The sequence below is a fragment of the Crocodylus siamensis genome, chromosome 3 (genome assembly GCF_052110815.1).
Source record: "Crocodylus siamensis isolate JL-2025a chromosome 3, ASM5211081v1, whole genome shotgun sequence".
NCBI lineage: Eukaryota > Metazoa > Chordata > Crocodylia > Crocodylidae > Crocodylus > Crocodylus siamensis.
The window spans coordinates 225929110-225953946 of NC_143397.1; the positions used below are offsets into that span (position 1 = coordinate 225929110).

A 24837-nucleotide genomic window follows, 5' to 3' on the forward strand; every position below is an offset into this window, starting at 1 on the left:
CAATTTTTCCCATTTGAAAAAAAATCCCAAACTCCAGATTTCCACCAAGGTAACATTGTTGGGGCCAGAAATCCTGCTTGTCTAGTTCAGTCAAATGCTGGCCACCTAATAAAACGATGGGTGGGAGAACTGAGGAGCTGAGCTGAGCTCCAGTATCTATCACCTGGATGCCAGGTCCCAAAGCAGTAGACAATCCACATACACAATGATAAAATCCCAATGAATCAGAACGGTTTATTTCAGAATACAACACCAAACAATAACTACAGAATCTATTGCTCAATCCTTAGAAATAACTTACTATTCCTACTACTTACACTATTATGTACAAAATGTACAAACAAGACACACAGACATATAACAGAAAGAGGAAAGGAAGGGGTAATATTTACCTTTGGTGCTACAACCTAATAGTATTAGGGGCAAGAGGAAAGTTCTAGGATTGGCTCAGTAGCATCCAGATGAAGAAAATGGGACCTCAGCATGGACTACCACAGGTGGATGGAATAGGGCTCTTCCTTATTAACTGAACTTTCTCTCTAACAGCAAACTCTCTCTAAACAAACTCTCTCCCATCAAACCCACTCGAGCCCTTCTCCCAAGTGCTCCAAACTGTCTCAGACACACTCAGATGCTCTCCACCACCTCCCAGGCACACACTGACTCTGTGGAGAAGATTCCTTATATACTCACTCTGCACACCGCCCTCAAGGTTTTCACACAACTTGCTCACAGGGAACTACCATACAGCATACAGGTATTTTTCACACAACACTCTATATTTCCACATGGCACCCTGTCTTTCCCACAAAACATGCCATCCTGCCGGTCGTAGTTCAAATGTTTTTATAGCCTGACAATGAATCAGAATCTGGTCCTTAGGATTTCATTGAAGCATAAAGTCCTTGCTTTAAGAGTATGCACTAAAATGCAGGAATCAAAACCAGACAGGGATCAGTGTAACTAGGGGTGGTGGAATGAGGAACCAGGCCTGGAGGTGTTTACCCAGGGGCCTTAAGACAGCCCATGTGCCTTAAGACTCTGGTATTCTTCCTCCCCCTTCCCTCCGTTCCCCTCATCTGTCTGCCATATCTGCCCTGGATGCCAAAGTTCCTAGTCATGAATCACAGACTCATAGGGAAGCAGGGCTAGAGGTCATCTAGTCCAACCCCCTCCTGCCCAATGCAGGATCATTCTTCTCCAAACCATTCTATACAAATCATGTTTTAAACTCTCCAAAAGACTACTGTCAATCCTGATGCAACACAGACCTAACACCCTAGTCTGCCACAGGTAAAGCAGGGGAACCACAGAAGCTGACATCCTGCTGCAATGAAATGTTGTCCATATATGCTCAAGAGGTCCCATGGCCCCTGCTACAGAGGAAAGCAAAAATCCCCACAGTTCATACCAATCTGACCATGGCATAAGTAAGATTCCTTCCTGGCCATGGCAGTCAGTCTGATCCATCGTTAAAGTATCACGGCCTACATGCTACAACGTGGCCATGATATAGAGATATGACATATTGTGATATCCGTATGGGAAAGTACAGAGAAAAATATGCGTCTCATGGACCACTAATTCCTCTCATAAATCCATACCCTCCTGGGGGTTACAATGAATAATAAGCTGAATATGAGCCAGCATTGTTCCCTTGTTGCTAAGAAGGCTAACAGCATACTGGGCTGCATTGGTAAGTATGTTGCCAGTAGGTCCTGGGAAGTGATTATTCCCCTCTAATCAGCCCTGGTTAGGCCACATGTGGAGTACTGTGTTCAGTTTTGGGCACTCAACTACAGAAAGGATGTGGACAATTCGGAGAGAGTCCAGAGGAGGGCAACAAAATAGTGAGGAGGCTGGGGAACATGACTGAGGAAAGACTGAGGGAAGTGGGTTTATTTAGTCTCGAGAAGAGGACTGAGAAGGGACTTAATAGCAGCTTTCAACTACTTGAAGTGGGGTTTGAAAGGGGATGGAGCTAGACTGTTCTCAGTGGTGGCAGATGACAGAACAAGGAGCAACAGTCTCAAGTTGTAGCAAAAGGAAGTTTAGGCTAGGTATCAGGAAGAATTTTCTCACTAGGAGGGCAGTAAGAACAGGTTACCCAGAGAGGTGGTGGAAGCTCCATCTTGGAGGTTTTCAAAACCTGACTAGGCAAAGCTTTGGCTGGGATGATCTAGTTGGGGATGGTCCTACTTTGAGCAGGAAGTTGGACTAGATGACCTCTTGAGGTCCCTTCTAACTATTTATGATTCTGTGACCACCCCAAGCCTCACTGGCTACAGTAAAACAAAAATGCTATCTGCCTGAGATAATCCTTTTTTAATTCCCTTCCTTACTTTGCATAGAACTTCCGACTGTGAATGAGTAAGCAAGAGATAAGGCATCCAGACTATGGGAATAACTCTGCAGAAATAACATACTTGAATGAGGAGTCTTCCTGCTCTGGCCCTTTTCTAGAAAGTAAAGCCACAACTTTTCTTCAACATAGCTCCACAGTCTGAAATTGCTAGGTAACATCAGCAAGGTAACTTAGTTCACTCTCTTAAGGTCACCAACATTAAGAAGTATAACACAGAGGTGTTGGCAACGTTTTCCAGCAAGGGGCCAGAATTACCCTGTTGGTGCTGGAATAGGCAGGCATTGGGACCCAACCATCTCTGCTACTTCAGCTGTGAAACAGTGCAGGGATAGCTGCCCCCATCCCCCTCCACTGATGCCCCAGGTGCCAGACTGTGGCATATTACAGGTAGAGCTCCTAATGCCAAACACCTCCAAAGCCACAGCAGGCCGGATCCAGTCCACAGGCTGTAGGTTACCTACCTCTGATATAACATGTAACTTTCAGTTCTGGATGGACACCTATGTAGTATATGTATGCACCTGCATATGGAAAGCTATTGTCTAGGGGTACATCCAGATGATAGGATGAAAAAAGAAAATTTAAGCTAACTCCGCTTTGGAAAACAAACAGTTCTTTTTACAATTCTCTTAAATGCCTGATCTAACTTATTTATTTAGTAGCTAGTGTTACAGTGTCTTGACTGTCACTTGGAAGTCTATTCCAAGATGACTAGACTCTTTAAGAACCTCTTTTTTGCTATCTAGCCTAAAATTTCCTTTCTTCCTTCTACAGCTGACAGAAATAAATCAGGATTTCCATAGTAATATTTTTAACATGGTAATAGTCTGACACTAATTTTGTCTCAAATTAGGATGAAAAGTTGAAATATGTACATAGCGGAACAAAATTTCTGAGAAATTTGAAAACATTGAAATGTTTCATTTTGACATTTGTGAGTCAAATAAAATGTTTAAACGTTCTTATATTAAAAAACTTGACCTTCCTGTGTTTGTCCAAGTTGCAATATGTCATTTCATTTAAGATCAAAATTAAAATTCATCTACCTATAGTGCCACATTGCCACATGGTTGTAGTTATAGTACAGATGCCTTGTACCCCTATTCCTTTCTGTAGGTGAGACTACATCTTCTACATTGTATTGCAGTCATGTGACTCCATTTACCATAGTGTATCATGGAAGATATGGTCCAGCCAAGGAGCCAAGCCTGTAGTAGAGAATAGGGACATGCCAGACTCTGACATAATAGCAGCATGGAATGTGAAGTATCCCTATGAGAAGGCAGACAAGAGTAGTATCAGGAAGTTCTAGAAATGAAGGGAACTGAGAGGATGATAGGTAGCCTGTTGGCTACCTGTTAGGTAGAAGGGATGTGGCATGTAAAGTTAGTTTCATTTATGAAAGCTACAAAATGTGTGACCCTCTCTTTTCTCTTTCTGCCCTGCTGCATTTGGAAAATAAGCTCTCTTATTGAATCATCCAAACTGCCAGAAGCATAAATTACAATTACAGACTAAGGTCCAAAACCTGTATTCCTGTGTAGCCAGGCAACATTATCATTGTCCCATAAAGACTGAATAAGAGTTAAAGAACTGGGGCTAGTATTTTAATTCTCTGAAATAATACATTTATTTTTTTCTATCCTTCCAGAAGGAAGCTATTTCTTATTCCTTCACAAAATAGTGAATTAATAATCCTTTCATTTCCTAAGAATTACAATGAGATATAATCCTCAGGATATGAAACAGAAATATGATCTACTCTGGAATACTGAAATCACTGGGCAAGTGTATTCTTGCCTACTGGAAGAACTGATCTTATACTGAACCTCCCCAACCAACAGGCTGTCACATATGCTTACAAATGACTTATATTTCATTTTGCTGCCAAAAAATAATATTGGTGGAAACCCAAAAGTTATTCAGAGTACTTTGAAAGAATGGGTTGCGTTGTTTTTCTTGCATAGTGCAAAGGGAATCTGTAATTAATAGTTTAATATTAAATTATTTTGTATTATTTTAATTATAAGAATATGTAGAACATCAGGAATTTTAATAAAATAGCAGCTCATTAAATTAGCATTATTTTAGTTTTTCCATGACAAACTGTATAATTCAAATCTTTATTGTCTGTCTCATAACTAGGTCCAACAAATGGACAGTTATATATTAATTTGAATTGGAAACTAGATCTCTTAAAATCAGACAGCCTCAAATAACAATATAACATTTCATTGTATCCAGGAAAGCAAGTTCTGCTACCTTACATGTTATTTTTGCAACACTAACATTTCATATTCAAAAATATTTTTTTACAATTAAGAGTTGATCAGAAAACTTCAATCAAAATAATTTTCCATCAAGAAATATTATTTAAATGAAACAGCTTTTTGTGAAATCCTATTGATTTAGGTAAAGTTTTGAGTCTCTAAAAAAGCCAAAATAACCCATGATTATACACCTATGATTTCAACATGATGATAAGAGACAGGAAAGGATAATGTAGATTTATGTCCTGCCTTTCATCCCGGCATTCTGTAGAGGTCTTTAGTCAACCAGCCTTAGGAAATAGTCCCAAATGGAGTCAACATTTTCAGAGGTCTGTCATGTATTACATATGATAATTTCCTTGGAAGCCAAGTCTGCCAATGTGTTTTATCAGGCTTAGGCTATGAAGCAAATCTTGATATCTCACAGCACAATGTAGCTATTCTCTTGGGTATGGTGAGAACCTCCATTTACCTCACACTGCTGAGTGATGTTTAGCACCAGGGCAGAAGCTTGAAACAATGAGGCACAACAAAAACTTGGGTGCAAGGTCATACACCCCATATTTCCACCCGGGCATTACTTTAATTTTGTAAAGGTTTTGGGGTGACTAAAGAGATTTATGGAGTGAATTAGATGTAATTAGAGGCCTAATATCACTTCTTTAATATCTTTTGGTTTTATATTCCATTATGTATGTGAAAAGTGGAAGGTATTTATTGCAGGTTCTTTTTTCCATTTTTTGCATCCTTCCTACCTAGACACTGAAACGCAAGACTGAGCACAAGGGAGAGTTAGATTACAACACATGAGTGATACTTAGTCATTAAACTGCACAGAGAGGAAAAAAGAATATCAATATTAACTACTTGGTGGGTCATTGAGAACTTATATGGCATAACTGCCAGCCTGGGGAAAGAACATAGTTCTGTATAAAAGCTGAGGCAGTCTAGTGCTTCAGATATATTACACATGCTACCAGACCAACTTCAGATGTAAGTGATAGATACAAATATTGTGTTAAGCCATAGTACATCACAGGTTGTACTGTGGCTGCAGAAAAGTAAACCAGGTGATCCAGTCTTCATTATCAATTGGGTATACAGTAGGCTACCTTCATCTAGTTTTTGCACCTTATTGTTTTTCTTCACATTTTTATCATGGGATTTCAAAAGATTGAGGCCTCTACCAAGAGAGGCTTGAATTTCTATTGACATGCCAGATTGGCCCATATTTGACAGGTCATATGAATGATGGAGATTTGATTTTTCTATTTATCCAGCTCCATTAGTAATTTGTATGGCAATCAGATTTTAAACTTTTATTTGAAATATTTGGGCATTCCTAGATATTTTAATCCCATCAGCTACCATTGGAAATTGCACTGATTTATTAAGACCCAGAGTGGGTATTTACTTAGCTCTAATTCAAACTTATTCTAATTGATCTTAGATCTTGTGGATGAAGATCATTGAGATTTAATAATAGGTGTATTAGCCTCTTTGGATTGGCAAACATGTCAGCACACTAGATGTGCTGAGGCTCTGGAGTAGGAGAGGAGTGGCACAGCCTGCGTGGCACCTGCAGGCAATGCAAGTGAAACCTTTGAGCCCCCTGTAAGAGGCAGAGCAGAGGAAGCCCTCCAGCTCTCTGCTGAAGGCACACTAAAAGAAGCATTTAAGTTCCCTGTAGGCAGCAGGGCAGAGGAGACATTTGAGCCTGCTGGAGGAGGCTAGGGTAAAGGAGGCAGCTCCACAGCCCTCTCCTCCTCGGGAGAATATTTCTTTTGAAGAAAAAAAAAACCAAAAGGGGAAAATCAAAGAGATTAGAGAAAGGCAGGCTGTGCTTCGAAGCCACAGGGATGAAAGTCATCTGAGTACACTCAGACGTAGGACCCCACTTGAAGCAAGCTACAGGCTACCCCGCAGGGCCAAAATCACCATTGTACAGACACCCATCCAGTTGGCGAGTGGACGGGGTGTAGGGGAGGCAGAGCCCCGTGGAACGTTGTGCCAGGCAATCTTGAGTACTGCTGTTTGTTGGAATGCCCTCCCAGGAAGATCTCCACTGAACCCCCTCTTTTGATAGCTTAACAAGGAGGCAGAAAGGGATCTTGGAGTCATTATTGACTCCAAGATGAACATGGACTGACAATGCAAGGTCACGGTTGGCAGGGCTAACCGCACCTTGTTGTGCATCCACAGGTACATCTCAAGTAGAGCCAGGGAGGTGATCCACCCCCTCTATGTGACACTGGTCAGGCCACAGCTGGAGTACTGTGTCCAGTTCTGTGCGCCCCATTTCAGGAGACAACATTGAAAGGGTCCAGAGGAGGGCCACCAACATGATCCGGGGACTACAGGGCAGACCCTACATTGAAAGACTGCGGGACCTAAACCTGTTCAGCCTTCACAAGAGAAGGCTGAGGGGGGACCTGGTGACTGTCTATAAACTCACTAGGGGGGACCAGAAGGGTTTAGGGGAGATGCTGTTTCCCCTAGCGCCCCTTGGCATGACAAGGAACAATGGACACAAGTTATTAGAGAGTAGATTTAGATTAGACATCTGCAAGAACTACTTCACAGTTAGGGCGGCTAGGAGCTGGAACCAACTTCCTAGGGAAGTGGTGCTGGCTCCTACCCTGGGGATCTTTAAGAAGAGGCTTGATGACTACCTGGCTGGACTCATTTGAGTCCAGTCTTTTTCTCCCGCGCAGGCAGGGGGTCGGGCTTGAAGATCTACAAGGTCCCTTCTGACCCTACTTCTATGATTCTATGATTCTATGAACATCAAAGTCGTGGCAGGTGAGTTGAGGGGCGGGGCTACACACCCGACTGGCCGTGTAATACATACGGCCCCATACACACAAGGACCATGAAAACATAACCTAAGGATTCCTCTTACTACAGTTTTTATCAATAACGATACCAAAGGTGCCTTCAAGAGATATACAATTGAAAGTATACAGTATCAATGAGCTTCCCAAGGCTGTTTCATGGATTCAACCTGATTTAGATATGTGATTTAAGTAACATCTGTTTCCAACCAACATAAAAGGGCTTTAGCAAGAAACTTTATGTCATAATGCATTGGTAAAATCACCCATAATTTATTTTGCTATCTGGGATCTTTCCTGACTTGGGAAGATATTAAATATAGTTATCTCTTATACTGAGAGAGGCAGAGAGAGTTACTGTTTTTAGCTTCACTGAATATATATCAAGGAACCGGTGGAAAATTTAGTCTAAAAGTGTTCACTAAAACTCCACTGGAAAATGTATCATATTCCCTGACAATTTACAATGTTCATTTTCATCACAGGCAGATCTATGTCCTCACAACAGGACCTCCAACTCTTTGTCTGTCTTCCCAAGTCACATGGCAGTAAATCTCCATTAAGGAATATTATCAGTAGGGACCTACTTAAATTGTGGTTTCATGATTTTCACAGAAACTTTGAAAAATTGTGATCTCCACAATCACCACAAAAATAGCATTGGCCACTATTTGCCAGGAAATCAACCAAAAAAAAAAAACTTTATAAAAATAAAATGCTGGATTCCCAGTGAGAGCCAGCAGTCCTTGCTGCTGCTCTGGACCAGACTTGTAGACCACCTGGGAGGGGAAGGTGCCAGCTGGCAGGGCCACACAAAGGGAAGCCAGCATTCAAGAATGGCAGCTGCCCCCTGTTCTCTCCTCCCCCTAGGGCCTCTCTCCCCCAATCAGTGTCAAGGGGGGTGGCTGCCACAAAATGACTGTGAAATTGGCTCTTCAGACTGTGATCAAGCTGCAAAAATTGCTTTTCTTGCTGTCAGTTAGGTAGGTCCCTAGCTATTAATATTGCTCCTGTATGCTTTCAATAATTTTCAACAAAAGTAACAGAATTAGTACTTAATGTCCTTCAGTATGATGGGCTTTTCCTTGGGCATATTGTTTTAGTTCCATTTACTTCCATTTTTACTTCCATTGGATTTTGTTTCAGCCTCTATGCTGGGAGTTTGCCCATTCTTTCCCTTCATGTCCAATACACTTGTCAAAAATGATACAGTAAATTCTGCTTTCCATGTATGGAGTATGTCTAATTTCAATCTCATTTGCACTGTGATGTTTAGTTTGACAGGGATACTTTCTTTAGTATAGCACTCCGATGAAAGGGAAAAATAATTATAAAGCCTCTTTGTTCAGGAGTTTGTTAAAGATCTCTGTCACGGATGGCCCCGCGAGCGGCCGTGAGCTCGCGAGCGCCCCCTCGCCGTGCCAATTAGGGTGGTCTGACACCCTCTACTCGCCCGCCACGTCTTAGATCTTATTGGTTCAGTATGGGAGGCTGCCTACTCGCACCTAATGGCGCCGCAATGGTATCACTACCGCTCCAAAGTGGGGTCCTCTCCCCCAGCCTTATGGGCAAATGCGTGCCTCCAAGCCTCCCCCTTAGCACGCCCCAAGCCTCGCAGCTGTCCCGGGGGACGTTGTCTGGTCCCCTTCCTGTTCTGCGCCCTCTCCGGGCCTCGCCCTCTCTCTGGGGCCTGTACCGCGCTCTCGGCGCTCCGCCCTCTCCGGGCCTCGCCCTCTTTCGGGGCCTCGCCCTCTCTCTGGGGCCTGTATCGCGCTCTCTTGGCGCTACCCCCTCTCTGGGGCCTCGCCCTCTCCGGGGCCTGTATCGCGCTCACCGCGCCGCGCCCTCTGCGGGCCTCGCCCTCTCTGGGGCCTGTGTACCGCGCTCTCCGCGCCACGCCCTCTGCGGGCCTCGCCCTCTCTGGGCCTCGCCCTCTCTCTGGGGCCTCGCCCTCTCCGGGGCCTGTATCGCGCTCTCGGCGCTCCGCCCTCTCTCTGGGCCTCGCCCTCTCTCTGGGGCCTGTACCGCGCTCTCGGCGCTCCGCCCTCTCCGGGCCTCGCCCTCTCTCTGGGGCCTGTGTCGCGCTTTCTTGGCGCTACCCCCTCTCTGGGGCCTCGCCCTCTCTGGGGCCTGTATCGCGCTCTCTTGGCGCTACCCCCTCTCTGGGGCCTCGCCGTCTCTGGGGCCTGTATCGCGCTCTCTTGGCGCTACACGCCTCACGCGCTTGGGGCTCAGGTGGCCGTAGCCGTGCCTGGCCCCCTTGACCCTGTCTTGGGTCTTTTGCCCCACTGGGCAAAGCGCACCGTGCTCACCGCACTGCGCCCTCTCCGGGCCTTGCCCTCTCTGGGGCCTGTCCCGCGCTCTCCGCGCTCTGCGCCCTCTCCGGGCCTGGGGCTCAGGTGGCCTTAGCCGTGCCTGGCCCCCGCTTGGGGCTCAGGTGGCCTTAGCCGTGCCTGGCCCCCTTGACCCTCTCTTGGGTCTTTTGCCCCACTGGGCAAAGTGCACCGTGCTCACCGCACTGCGCCCTCTCCGGCACCACCGTTGTGCCCCCCTGGCACCGTGCCCCTACTGGGCACCCGGAGCCCCCCCAAGCTGCTGGGGAGCCCCGCTGAGGCCTCCTCGCTCCCCTACAGCCTCACCCGGTCCTCCGGTGTAAACTGTAACTTAAAGCCAAGCCCGAACAGCTGTAACAAAATCAACGAAGAGCCTACCTGCTCGTAAAGCCAATGCTCCGTCCTACCTCTCATCAGGGCGATCTTGTTCCCTGCATCATTGCAGCCTGTTAGGGGTAAGGCTGCAACCCCCGACTCTGGCCGCTCAGCTCAGCCACAGAGCTCCTGCTTCTGCGGCAGCCAGAAGGGAACTGCTCCCTAGGCTTTGGCCTAGCTGTTTATAAGGGCCTGGCCCTGCCCCCTCCTGGCCACATGACCGGCCTGGTTGCCCCAGCAACCCCCATCTGTGTTGCTCCAGGCCTCTCCTCTTCCTGGGCATCTCCTTAGGAGCGGGGCGCGGGAGTGCCCCGCGACAATCTCCCTCTCCTTCTACTGTTTTCCCCAAAAGTATGATTGATGGGATTGTTAGACGACTTGTCTCTAGAAAGGTTTTTCAGTTTGTCATTGACAAAACCCACAAAGTGGCATCTAAGAGGAGCCATACTTGCCTAGGAGCCTCAACCTGCTGAAAAAGAGATTGAGAGCAGGTATACCTATGCCACATCTCTAGCATTCCTAGAGAGTCCTGCTCTTGAGCATGCCCACCCACACTTACTTGCATGTTGTAAAGCCAGCAAAGAGGTGGTGAGACTGCTTTGATGAAGCTGCCCCTCTCAAGCATGTCAGAGCGCTAATTAAAAAGTGATTGTGGGACCACCCCTTAGCCTTGCTTCATTTCCAGGTCTGTTGCATGCAGACTGGGAACAGGCAGGCGGAGCATTCTTGAGACCAGTGTCACATACAAACAGTGAAGAAGCAGTATAGGTGTTTGTCCCAGGGCCCGAGGAAGCCGGGAAAACTTACCTGGAGAGCAGGACAAGAGAGACACTGCAACGGAGGGAGAGCCCACGCGGCTCGTTAGCCGTGTCTATGTACAGCTGCGGCCGGCAGCTGACAATGACGTCAGATGCCGGCCGGCGGATTTAAAAATGGCGGCTGCCGCTCTGGAGGTGGCGGGTAGCGAGGGGAACAAATGGCTGTCTGAGCCGTTCCGGATACGAGTCCCGCAGGACGGACGACAAAGAACCAGCGTGCCGGAGAGAAAGGCAGCCCGGAGAGAAGGAGCGACAACTGGATCACCGTCGAATAGGGCTCGGTGTGCCGGATCGGGTGAGCAAAGGAAGATTGAGACCATCCAGGAGGATTCAGAGCACCTCGAAGTAAGTGCCGAGGCGGTGGGTGTGGGAATCGCTGAAGAGGGGCGAGAGGCCAAAGGATCACCTGGTGGGAGAGAGAGATCAGGGCGGGATTGCCACCAAGAATATAGGACGCCGATTGAAGGATAAGAGGGGCAGCATTAAATATCCAGGAGGCGTTACTCCCGGGCACGGTCATAGGGTGCTAGTGGTGGGTCAGTGGGGTAGTCGGTACAGTAGAACCCCATTAAGGAGGCACATAGCTCATGGTGCAGGGTGAAGGGTCGGTGGTGAAGTATCTATTGTAGTAGGGCTAAGGCACCAATACAGGCTGGTGCAAAGGGCACGACGTCAGGGCAGGAGTAACCCTAGGGTTTTGGGTAAACTGTAAAGACGAAGGTCGCTATAGAAGCCTGCAGGACCATCACTGAGCAGGCACGGGGAAGTGGAGGCCACAGGTGGCGTGAGGCCAGGGTGTAGGGGTGACAGGAGCCCCGTGTGTAACCGACGAGGCAGACCTGGGCCACCAAGACACCCATGAACTAACCCCACCCCACTAGTGTAACAGCAAGTTGTGGCAGGCGAGAGCGGGGTTGGCGACTCGGGAAGATGAATAACCACGGTAACACCCACGCCCAGTATACTGAGAGAGGCAGAGAGAGTTACTGTTTTTAGCTTCACTGAATATATATCGAGGAACCAGTGGAAAATTTAGTCTAAAAGTGTTCACTAAAACTCCACTAAAGGGGGTGCTCACCGACACGGAGAGCCAGACTCCTAGTAGAGACTCACAAAGGCCCGTCAGGGACAGTGTTAATCCATTAACATGTATATAGCCTCATATAAAGATTGTTCAATTAGACTATGTTATGAAATATTAGTAGTAAACTATTCAAAAATAGGTAGAAGCAGGGGTTGTAAACAAAACAAAACTATCAACATGGGCTGTAGAATTTGCCAGTTTCCATGTATCTACCAGATATAAAACTGCTTTCTGGGATAATATTGATTTCCAATTGCTCAGGAGTCTGTGTATTGGGGGTGAAGTGGTATATAATATAGTGTCAAGAGTTTAGTTGATGTCACAAGTAACTATGCCTGGGTACTTGCCCATTTCCATTTATGCAATACAGAAATTATAGAAAAACCCAGCCTCATCTTTATTTGGCTTATATATATACTAGCTCATTTAAGTTTACATTTCCATTGGGGGTGGGGGGAGAGGGGGAATCAGCAGAGGTGCAGAGCTCCAAAAACTTTAAATTTCAGTGGGAACAAGTTTGAAACTGAAAGACGTTGAATCTATATATGTGTAGTTTCACTTTCTAATCTCTTTTTGAACTAGTCTAAAAAGCTGACTACATCCTATGTTTTTAAATCAATAATCCTTTTCCCAAAAGATGTGAAGATTCAAGTGTCAGTCTTTAAGGACTCTTGAAAGCACATTGTTACATGCAGCAAAAATATCTGTAATCTTACACAAAGGAAAAAAGCCTTTAGAAGGATTATGAAATATTAGTGTTTTTTGTCTCTACTTACCTAATTCATTCAATTTGGTTTCTGCTAATCTTTTTTCTTTATTTTTAACTGACCCGATGTGTTACAAATTTACGTACATTTCAATAGCAGTCAGTTTTGTAATCATACAAAAAGGAAAAGACAGAAAAAGATTGCTTATATAGGATACAGTCTGCAGGAGTTGTAAGCCACTTTTAAATCCTACAAAGAAGAAGTGTAAAAATATATTTAGTTTTTGCATAATTACTTATGCAAATGCTAGAGTTCATTGATTAATCTGCTACAAAGTAAATACTTTTAGGCTCACATGGTATCTTTTAGATTCTGTTGATTTCAGAAAGTTTTATTAATTTTACAATTTTATAAGATAGAATAAGGTTCAAATAGATCATTAAAACCTGACCTTGCTATTAAAAATTAAAGTTTGGCTGTGCTGGACTGCATACATCTACTCTTGAAAGATAAACAGGAGTACTAGCCATGTACTCCTGGCTAGTACATGGATGGGGAGTTACCTTGGAATCCCAGGTGCCTTAGAGACAATCCAAGGAGTGCTTGAGAAGTTGCTGAATTTTAGACCATGGAAATGGAATGAGTAATAAGATTTAATTTGGTTTCATCACCACTGCTCATGGGAACGTAAGGAAGTATGGAAAGAACTTTAACAAAATCCCTGTTTACTTTTTTCATTCCTCTCTGTTTGACCTGTGATGCTAATTATTTTCAAAGAGTTGTTACCATTGATGTTCTGTAGCCTCACAATCTGTAGCAAATGCTGAAGGAAAATGCTTAGTGATTTTAGAAAAATGTTTTCTATTGGTCTTAAAATACCATCCAGCTAAAATAAAAATAGAATCATTCCTTGCAAGCTGCTCCAAGTGAGAGGGTGAAGGGGTCCCCTGTTGCACATGCTCTTATTCATCTGCTAGATGAAAGTAAAACACCTTACTTTTAAATAGTTAACATTTCAGGTCATCGCTCAGTATAGTATTGTACAATCTGCAGTATACTGGGGACCAGTAGCAGAATGGGGAGTAGGTGGGGGGGGGGGGCAAATGGGGCACCAACCCCAGGCACTGATTTAGATATTTCTGGGCTTCTTTGCTATGGCAAGTACAGGTCTTAACATAGTAGCATGTCTTGGGGATGAGGTGAACAAAAGGGTGCTCCCCTCCCCCTAGGAGTCTTTGCCATGGTAGGTGCAGTCCTGCACACAGTAGTGTATGGGGAAATGGGGCACCGGGGTAGCCCCTGGAGAACCTGTTCCTCAGATTCACCAGCCCCAGGTGTAATAGCTGCCACCTGAAAGTGTAGAACTGCGGCAGACAAAACACTACTCCCCCTCCCTGGTTCTCCATTGGTCAGCATAATTCCCCCGTACTCCCTGCCCCAGGTGCTGAAGTAGCTTGCTACATCTGTGCTGGAGACCTGACATTGCTTGGGACTTATTAGGATTACTGTTATGCAAAAATTTAAATATAATACACAGATATCTGCATAGGTCCCAACTTTTCCCTAAAACAAAATTTTCATGCAAATTTCATCTGCCTACCACACACTTTTTAATGGCTTCTCCAACAGATTGACTGAGAAAAACAAGAGCCCAAAACACTGGAACAATAACCTATGATGCTTAAGATCTGATTTCAGTTCTCTATTCTGTAATGGAAATTTGGTGGTAGGAGAAGTGGAAGCTGAAAGCTATAAAAGTTACAGCAATTAACGCTACTGCTGCCAGATTCAAAACAGTGGGGATGATGCAGCCCTGCTCTTCAGATCCAGCCTGCAGACTGACCCTGTGCCAAACATAAGGGCCAGGGGGATGGATGGCTTGGACACCACCGACCTAAATGATTCAGGCACCTATTGTGCAACTTAAGGTAACTGTATCATTTTAAGATGCAACTGTTATATTTGTATAGTCTGGTCTATAGTGATATTAGGTACCAAAACCTCTTCAGCTTTAATCCTACTTCACTCAGGGTCAATGCTAGGGCAATTTAGCTCAAGTTTATAGCTGTAGGCTCATGCACACAACATTTACAGCATAACAGTTGCTGTACACTCCCAAGCAGCAACTCCCCCTTCCCCTTTAAAATGACTACAAATGTACATTTGTCCATAGCCTTACAGCAACAATTAATTACTTAAGTCCAAGTAAGCAATCCACAAATCCCCTCTATAAACACCTACATTTTAACAAGGAAATTCATTTAGGCACCCTGTACCTCTAGCTGCTGACAGGCAAAACTGACATAGTCAGTTGCACAAGCACCCATGTCATGAGTTTTGCCTGCCCCCAGAATCCAGACTCCCCCTGCACCTATCTCCTTAACAGCCAGCAGGCTTTGTGGCTGCAGCAGGGCCTAGCAGGCCTGCAGTTTTCACTCCCCTCTGCCCTAAGACAGACACAATCCCACAAGTATCCATGACATGAGTTTTGCCTGTCAGCAGCTAGAGGTGCAGGGCCCCAGAACCCAGAAGCCCCTGCACCTATCTCCTTGACAGCTGGCAGGCTTTGTGGCCTCAGCAGGGGCTACCATTCTATAGACTTTCATAGATAGCTTTCATAGACATCAGGGCTAGAAGGGACCTCGGGAGATCATCGAGTCTAGCCCCCTGCCCAAAGGGCAGGAAGTCAGCTGGGGTCATAGGATCCCAGCAAGACAAGCATTCAATTTACTCCTGAAGGTGTTCAATGTAGGTGCTTGAACCACCTCCGATGGCAGACTGTTCCAGCCCTTGGGGGCTCAGACAATAAAGAAATTCTTCCTTATGTCTAGCCTGAAACGGTCTTGCAGGAGTTTGTGACTGTTCGACCTCGTCATCCCTTGGGGCGCTCTGGTGAACAGACGTTCCCCCAGATCCTGGTGGTCACCCCTGATAAACTTATAGGTGGCCATCAGATCACCCCTGAGCCTGTGCTTTTCCAGGCTAAAGAGTCCCATGGCTCTCAGCCTGTCATCGTAAGATCTGTTTTCCTGACCTCTGATCATGCGCGTGGCTCTCCTCTGGACTCTCTCAAGCTTCTCCACATCCTTTTTGAATTGTGGAGCCCAAAACTGGACGCAGTACTCCAGCTGCGGCCTCACCAAGGCCGAGTACAAGGGGAGAATGACGTCCCGGGATTTGCTCGAGAAGCATCTATGGATGCACGCCAGCATTTTGGTCGCTTTACTAGCCGCAGCATCGCATTGCAGGCTCATGTTCATCTTGTGGTCAATGATGACCCCTAAGTCTCTTTCTTCTGTAGTGCTAACCAACGTAGCACTGCCGAGCCTATAAGGGTGCTTATAAATGGAGAACCTTGCATTTATCGGTGTTAAACACCATGAGGTTCTCATCTGCCCATTTGCTGAGCTTGTCCAGGTCAGCCTGGATCACCCGCCTATCTTCTGGCGTGGATGCTTTGCCCCAAAGTTTGGTGTCATCGGCGAACTTGGCCAGTCCACTCCTGACTCCAATGTCCACATCGTTAATGAAGATGTTGAACAGTATGGGTCCCAGGACAGAGCCTTGAGGGACCCCACTGGTCACAGGGCACCACGATGAATGACTGCCATCAATCACAACCCTCTGGGTCCGACCACGAAGCCAATTTCCCAGCCAGCGGATCGTGGTGGAGCCAAGGCCACAACTGGCCATTTTGGCCAAGAGGTGATCATGGGATACCCGATTCCTGCAGGTTTCATCCAAATCAGGCCAGAAATGACAAAGTTATAGGCTGGTTTGACCTTCCCCATTATAGTCTATGGATGAAATGTCAAAACAGTGAAACTTTTTTTATGAAATGGGACAGAACAGCTGTTTTGAATTGAAAAAAAATTCAAAATGAAACGCTGTTCCATTGAAATACTGAAATGCTGGTCGAAATGGAATGCTGCCTTTTCGAACGGCTCACTTGCTTGAACATACACAGCCTTCCAGCATTGAGTTCTGCACAAAATATAGCAGTCATTTCTATTCAAAAGTATGGCCTGAGCAGGAGCTTCCCACCTTTTATATGATCTCCAAGTGGCTAGAATGTTTGCCCCTCCCAGGTACAGAAGCTCAAAACCAGGGGCACAGGACCAGAAAATGGGGAAGCCTCATTCAGAGGCAAACCCCAGACCAAAGTAAAAAGAAAAGAAAACAACATACCTGTGCAGGGGCCGGGAGGAGCGAGGAAATATGTGGCGGGAAACTGCTTGTGCGGTTTGTCAGCTGCATCCATATCCAGCTGGGGCCGGGTGACCTTATGACAAGAAGCCACCCGACAGAGATGAAAAGCAGCCATGAAAGTACAGGAGGGAAAATGCTGAGGCCAGGAGGAGTGGCGGGAGACCGCGAGGAGGAAGGCATCTGGCCACTGTGGTCTGCAGCAGTGGCAGCTGGAGCTGTGAAGGATCCCCAAGCCGAAGAAGACCGGCAGGGATCGGAAGAGCTGGCAGTGAGACTGGCAGCAGCAGCAGGAGCCAGAGCTGTGGAGAATCCCCGAGCCGGGGAAGACCAGCAGGGATCAGAACCATGGGCAAGGGGTAGCAGGAGCTGCGAGAGATCCAAGTACTGGAGGAAACTAACAGAAGATCAGCAGAACCACCGGAGGAGTCAGCAGCGGCTGCAGTGAAAGCTGGCATGGGAGCTCCTTTCAGAGACAATGGGTGCCACCCCAAAAAGAATGGATTAGTGGAAAGACTCAATGGGTCTAGGGCGGAGGCAGGTCCTGGAGGAAGGGAGAGAGAGACCCCGGCTAGGGTGACAACACAGACCCCAACCCAGAGGGCGCGCTAGCCTAGGGATGTTAGGGGTTAGCAGAGCATAGGATTCTCCCCCGTGGGCATTCCTTTTGTTCTCCCTATTGTCACTCCTCTTAGTAGTCACATGGTTGGTTCATTAACTTGTTTCACATCGGGTCACTACAGGGAAAGGGGCTATGATAAAGGTATTGTTTGTGTTCCCCTTTTAGGGTTTATCTATTTTAGTTCCCTGGTGAGAGCAGAGTGGCGGTGCTCTTAGCGCCAAGCTAGGGGAACCAGGACATTGCCCAAGGGGGAGAAGGAACCACGGGAGCACTCAGCAAGGGCCAATGGCATCAGACATAGAAGCCCCAAGGTGCTTGTCTACAGGTGGACACATGGGGATCAGGGAGGATATCAGCTGTGGGGGCTTGCTGTGAAGAATCTGGAGGCCCATCTCAAAGGTTGGTGCGTAGCTGCGGTGTAGGGAAGTTTGGAGCCCCATGAACGTCTGCTGTGATGCGTGACAGCTCTGGACCCCTGACCTCACAGGGGACCCCCTCCACTGAAGGATCATTCAAAGTCATGGCAGGAAAGTTTGGGGGTCACCCTGAGGGTAGCCGAAGAGCCCTCTGGGGTCTGCATGAAGGTTCCTGGTGAGCAAGTTCAGCAGCTCGGGCAAAGGTGGCATGAGAGTGAACCATCGCAAGGAGGCAGGCACACTGCAACTCCCATTTCCCAAGTGAGTTCCCTAATCATCACTATAGTGTGAGCTAGGCTAGGATGGGGCTTTCTGTAACCCTCCTTTTTGAAGCTTGGCCATTAAATAGAAAGGAAAGCTGTACCTGCCTGGTTTTGAACATCCAGTCATGTGTTATGTGCCCCCAGATGTTTGGGGTTGTCTGCCTGTCTATCCCTGTGGTCCCGCCAAGTCAGTGTCGTTGACCCAAATAGTCTCTCCCCAATCTCGCCTGCCACAACTTTGATCTTACCCCAGTGGTGGGGTTCGACTATTGGCTTTTCTTGTATATGGGACCGTGGGACAATGGTCTTCTGCGAGGCTCCACCTCCCCTCTACCTCACCCTTACACCCCACCTTGATGAATGTTGACGGTCTTCGGCCATGCCTCTCCAATAGCTGGGCTTCACGCCCTTTCCTTAGTAGGCTATAAGTGAGTCTGGCTACAGGCCCCCCCCTTTCCACCTTCCTTCTCTCAGCTGACTAGTCTTGCCCGTGGTTGAACCCTATCTGGGCTCCACACCTCACAACCCCTCCAAAAGTGGTCAACAAAAAGAAAACACAAAGTATATCACCGGCAAAGAAATATCAGTTACCAAGGGATGACCCCTTTAAGGCTATTTCCGCAGCCTGCCCTATTGCCACTGGCTGCAGCCTCTAAGGCCCTTGATAAGCCTAGACTATGTCTGGGTCAGCCTGCTGTCCTCCACTTCCTCCCCTTCATTCACTATCGAGCCTGTGGGTTCACTGTATTCTTGGTGAATCCCCTTGATATGTCTCCCCCACGATTTCTGGAGAGGCAACTCTATATGGTTATTGTCCATCTTCCATCACCCTTCCCGCAGCCATTGCCCTTCAGCCTCCACTAGGGGTACTTCCTGGGGGCTGTCCGAGCCCTCTATGATCCCACCTGCTCTGTCAATCTGGCTCCTGCTGCCTCTCCTGACCTTTTGTGGGCACCTCTGGGTCTCAAGCCTCTCCAGATCTCTTCTGCCTCCACGTCTCGGCTCTGCCTTCTCACCTCCTGCCTTGTTGCCACTGGCTCTCTCCTCTGGGGCTGCAGGATGCAAACCCCCACGCTCCTCCCCTCTGAGGGGACTCTGCGAGAGCTTCCCCCTTTGGCGCTCCTGCTGGTATCCTCCCCATCTCCTCACACACGGCTCCTTTTAACTCCCCTGGCCGGCTCCTCCAGCTGCTGCCATCAGCTGGCCGAAACTTTATAAAAACGCGGCTAACGAGCCACTCAGGTCCCACTGCCGCTTCCGGTTTTGTCATGGTTCCGACTAAAGGTAAGAATCTTTCTGTTTGCTTCTCTTTTCTTTCTTTTTTCTCTCTTCCCTGCTCCTGTTCCCTGAATTCTCCCTGGGCTCCCCAGGGTTTCCCCCTTGGTTGCTCCCTGGGACATAACCCTCCCCATCAAGTCGCCTTGGGGCGGTTTCACAAGGGTCATAAGTCCCCTACTTGACTGGTCCCTTGTGTCTTTCTGCCTTCGGTCATCCATGTCCTCCTGAGGTACGGTCCCGCACCTAGACAAGAAGTCCGCCGTTATGTTGCTGATGCCTGGCCTGTGCACTATACAAAATTTAAAAGGTTGTAATGCCAGAGCCCATCTCGTGATATGCGCATTGTCCGTCTTTGCCATCCCCAGCCATGTCAGTGGAGCGTGGTCTGTTATCAACGTAAATTCCTGACCCATCAGATAATATGGAAAATGATCTACCACCCAGCGTATCGGCAAGCATTCCCTTTCAATTGTGGCATACCTCGCTTCTGCTGGTAACAGCTTTCAACTCGCATAGGCCACCGGTCTCTCCATCCCTCCATCCTCCTCCATCAGAACTGCCCCTAAGGCCGTTTCTGATGCATCTGTCTGCAATACAAAGGGTTTCATGAAATCAGGAGTACTTCTTCACACAGAGCTTCCTTCAGTTGCTGAAAACTTCTCATCATGTCTTCCGATCAGGTTATCCCCTTTTTTGGTGGCCCTTTTAGCATGTCTGACAGCGGTGCCGCCAGATCCACAAAGTGTGGTACAAAGTGGTGATAATAATTGACCAAACCCAAGAAAGACCGGAATTGCTTTGCTGTTTTGGGAGGGTGGAAGTCATGAATGGCCCTCACTTTATCTGCTATGGGATGGATGGTTCCTTGTCCTACCAAGAATCCCAGATATTTCATTTGGTGATGGCTATTGTGCACTTACGAGGATTTGCTGTTAAACCAGCTTTCTGTAATTCCCCAAGCACTGCCCTTAAGGCTTGTAAATGTTGGGGCCAAGACTGCGTGAAAATGACTATGTCGTCAATGTACACTGTGGTATAACTAGCATGAGGGGCTAGGATTTTTTCTATCAAATGTTGGAAGGTTGCAGCAACTCCGTTCAGCCCAAACAGCATGCATACAAATTCGTATAAGCCCCAGGGTGTGCCAAAGGCAGTCGTAGGCTGATCACATGGAGCCAATGGGATCTGCCAATAGCCTTACTTTAAATCTAATGTGCATAAGAACTTTGCTGAGCCAATTCGTTCCACCAGCTCATTAATATGGGGCATGGGGAATGTATCAAAGATGGCTATTTCATTAAGACGCCGATAGTCAACGCAGTCTCAAAGTACCGTCAGGTTTAGGCACTGGTACCAATGAACTCCTCCACAGGCTCTATGAGGGCCTCATGACCCCAAGCTCTAACATCTTTCTAATTTCTTTATGTATCTCTCCTGTGAGGTGGTGTGGTACAGATTGCCAGCGTTCTCTTACTATAGCACCCGGAGGTGTGCGGATCGAGTGACATGCTCCCTGAGCCCAGCCCGGCTCCTCTCTAAACACATCTTTGAATTCTCTGATGAGTATCTGTATCCTCTCTCTTTGGAGTTCTGTTAGCCCTTCTTCTATAGAGATATTTTTTTCCAGCTCTTCTGTCCCTGCATGCAAGTCTTTTCCCTGTGGTCCAAGGTCTTCTGACTCTTCTTCCAGAAAGGCGGCCCACCCTTGGGGTTGTCGCAATTCCTGCAAGAGGTTAATATGGAAAATCTGTTTCATCCGGCGATGTCCTGGCCGGTATACTTCATAATCCATTTGGTCTACCCTTCTGGTTATTTCAAAAGGTCCCTGCCATTGTGTTAACAACTTGCTAGTGGATGTGGGCAGCAAGACGAGTACCTTTTGTCCCAGTTGGAACTCCTGCTCCTTGGAATGGAGATCATACCTGGCCTTCTGTTGTAGCTGGGCCTGCCACAGGTTCTCCATGGCAATGTCCCGGGCCATTTGCACTTGGTGCTGGAAGTTTTGTCGATATGTTGAAGGTTCCTGTGCCATGGTAGAGGGCTCCCTTAACATCTGGAGTAGGCCCTGCGGGCAGTGCCCCAAGACTAACTCAAACGGGGAGTATTTTAGTGATTCTGATGGGGTATCATGGATGACAAACACCACTAATGGGAGAATTAAATCCCATTTTTGAGGTTCTTCCTGTATGCACCGTTGGAGAATCTTCCTGATGGACCCATTGAGTCTTTCCACTAATCCGTTCTTTTTGGGGTGGTATACTGACGTGTAGTTGTTTTATCTTTAAGGTTTGGCACACCATTTTTAACACCCCCGACATGAAGTTGCGCCCTTGGTCAGTTAATATCTCTTGGTGTATTCCTACCCGGGCAATCCATTTTATGAGTTCCTCTGCAATCCAAGGTGCAGTCACCGTTCTCAAGACTGCTGCTTTGGGATACCTTGTGGCGTAGTCTACGAATACTAAGATGTATTGGTTACCGGTACTACTACGAGGCAAGGGTCCAACCACGTCCATTGCTACCCTTGAAAACGGGGTGTCTATCACTGGTAAGGGCCTCAGGGGAACTGGACGAGGACAATCCTCTCTCACCTTCTGATATACGGGACATTCAGCACAGCACCAGGCTACCTCTTCCCCGAGCCCTGGCCAAAAGAAGTGCCGGGTGATTCGAGCTATAGTTTTATCCCAGCCCATATGTCCCCCAGTTGGGTTAGTGTGAGCGATCCACCAAACGAGCTTCCTAAAGCATGCAGGCACCACCAATTGGGTCCTTTTGGTCTCCCCCGCCCCTCCTTGTTGGACCTGATATAGCAAATGTTGCCTTACCTCAAAGCGAGGGTATCTGGCCGCAGCCGAAGTAGATGCATCCTCCGTGGCCTCTGAAGCTGTGGCTCTCCACTCTTGTAGCTCTTCATCCTCTTCCTGGGTCTCCTGGAACTGTTGACTGCTGACTACATCATGTAAGTCGAGTGCCTCAGGGTCACCCTCAGGCTGTCCGCCGTTCTCAATCTATCCAAGCCAGTCTTCCTTCCCCCACAGGTGTCTGCGGTTGTTTTGGACATCCCAGACCCTTTCTAATGTATCGTGCAACAACATTTTACAGGCCAGGTGGGGAGCCAGATCCACCAGTAGTTCCCCTTGATGTTCCATGACCCGCAAGGGGACCCATTGGCGTGGGATGCTCTGTTCTTCTCTGTGTAGGCAGGAAACCCTCACAGGGACTTCTTGGCGACTCAGACGTGCCGTCACCAGGTCAGCCTAATCACGGATTGGGCACATCCTGAGTCTAAGACAGCCCATACCGGGCGGTTCTCTATTTGAACTTGCACCAGGGGTCTTTCCAATACTATGTTTTCCCCGCCGCTGCCAAAATTACAGTCCATTGGCTCAGTGCATGAGGTTTCCTTATGTGTCTCAGACGTCCCCCGGAACAAAGGTTCTGGCCGCCACCTCCCATCTGTTCTAGCCAGACATTCTTTACCAAAATCCCCTGTCTTCCCACAATGGAAACAAATAATGTCGCAGGCCGGCCCTTTCAGAGCAATTCGTCATCTCTCTTGGTCCTGGAGACCTGGAGGGGGATGAGCAGGCACCTGTTTCTCCTTGGGATAATATATCTCTGAGGCCGCAAAGGCTTCAGCCAATTTGAGAGCCTCATCACAATTCAGGGGTGAGTGCGGTCTGACCCATTGTTGGGTCCACTTCTCCAAATCATTGAGGAATTGCTCCAATATGATTTGATCTATCAGCGTATCGCGGTCGCATATTGCTTAGTTAATCCATTTCTCAAAGACATCTCTCAAGTATTGCAGCAAGAGCCATGGGCGTTTTTCTTCTGCCCCCTTCTTGGCCCGGAACATGCGTCAGTAATGTTCAGGATTAATCTCGAGCCAATACAATATGGCCACTTTAACAGCCTCATAATCCTAGGCCTCGTCCCTGGGTAGTGCTTGATACGCTGCTTGAGCCTTTCTTACTACTAGGGCGCCTAACTGGCTGGCCCAACACCTCTTGTCTAGGCCCGTCAAGATGGCGTGCCTTTCAAAGGCTTCAATATAAGCCTCTGAATCATCATCATGGGTCATACAGGACATTTTGAAGGCCGTCAAGCCGTGGCATAACCAGTCTTGTTGGCATCCCAACATTTGCTGCTGAGTGTCCAGGATTTGTGTCAGCAGCCGCAGATTCTGGTCCAACATATCAGGGGGATTCATGGCCACTGGTTGCAACATGTGTTGTTCTTCTGGGCTTGGGCTCTCAGAGAGGTTCCTGGCCAATGCACCACTTTGTACACGCCTGGTTTCGAACATCCGGTCATGCGTTATGCACCCCCAGATGTTCGGGGTTGTCCGCCTGTCCATCCCTGTGGTCCCACCAAGTCAGTGTCATTGACCTGAATAGTCTTTCCCCAATCTCGCCTGTCACATCTGCGATCTTATCCCAGTGGTGGGGTTCGACTGTCGGTTTTTCTTGTATATGGGACCACGGGACTATGATCTTCTGCGAGGCTCCACCTCCCCTCTACCTCAACCTTACATCCCACCTTGATGAATGTTGACAGTCTTTGGCCACACCTCTCTGATAGCTGGGCTTCATGCCCTTTCCTTAGTAGGCTATAGGTAAGTCTGGCTAAAGGCCCCCTCCCCCTTCACCTTCCTCATCTCATCTGACTGGCCTTGCCCATGTTTGAACCCTATCTGGGCTCCACACCTCACAACCCCTCCAAAAGTGGGCAACAAAAAGAAAACACAAAGTATATCACCGGCAAAGAAATATCAGTTACCAAGGGATGACCATCACCCCCTTTAAGCCTATTCCTGCAGCCTCCCCTTCATTCACTACCGAGCCTGTGGGTTCACTGTATTCTTGGTGAATCCCATTGGCACATCTCCCCCATGACTTCTGGAGAGGCAACTGTATATGCTTATCACCCATCTTCCGTCACCCTTCCCACAGCCATTGCCCTTCAGCCTCCACTAGGGGTACCTCCTGGGGGCTGTCTGAGCCCTCTACGATCCCACCTGGTCTGTCGATCTGGCTCCTGCTGCCTGTCCTGACCTTTTGTGGGCACCTCTGGGTCTCAAGCCTCTCCAGATCTCTTCTGCCTCCATGTCTCGGCTCTGCCTTCTTGCCTCCTGCCTTGTTGCCACTGGCTGTCTCCTCCGGGGCTGCAGGATGCAAACACCCACGCTCCTCCCCTCCGAGGGGATTCTGCTAGAGCTTCCCCTTTTGGTGCTACTGCCAGTCTCCTCCCAATCTCCTCT

General features: G+C 47.6%; 1 long non-coding RNA gene across 1 annotated transcript in view; it reads right to left on the reverse strand.

The window, feature by feature from the left end:
* The window catches only part of LOC149869533 (uncharacterized), a 44870-nt gene extending 25106 nt beyond the window's left edge, over positions 1-19764 (reverse strand). The window contains exons 1-2 of the long non-coding RNA XR_016441489.1: positions 16975-19764; positions 10985-11401 (exon numbers count right to left, since the gene is read on the reverse strand). This is a non-coding gene — a long non-coding RNA (uncharacterized LOC149869533). The remainder of the gene's footprint in view (positions 1-10984; positions 11402-16974) is intronic.
* Between the last annotated feature and the right edge of the window lie 5073 nt (positions 19765-24837).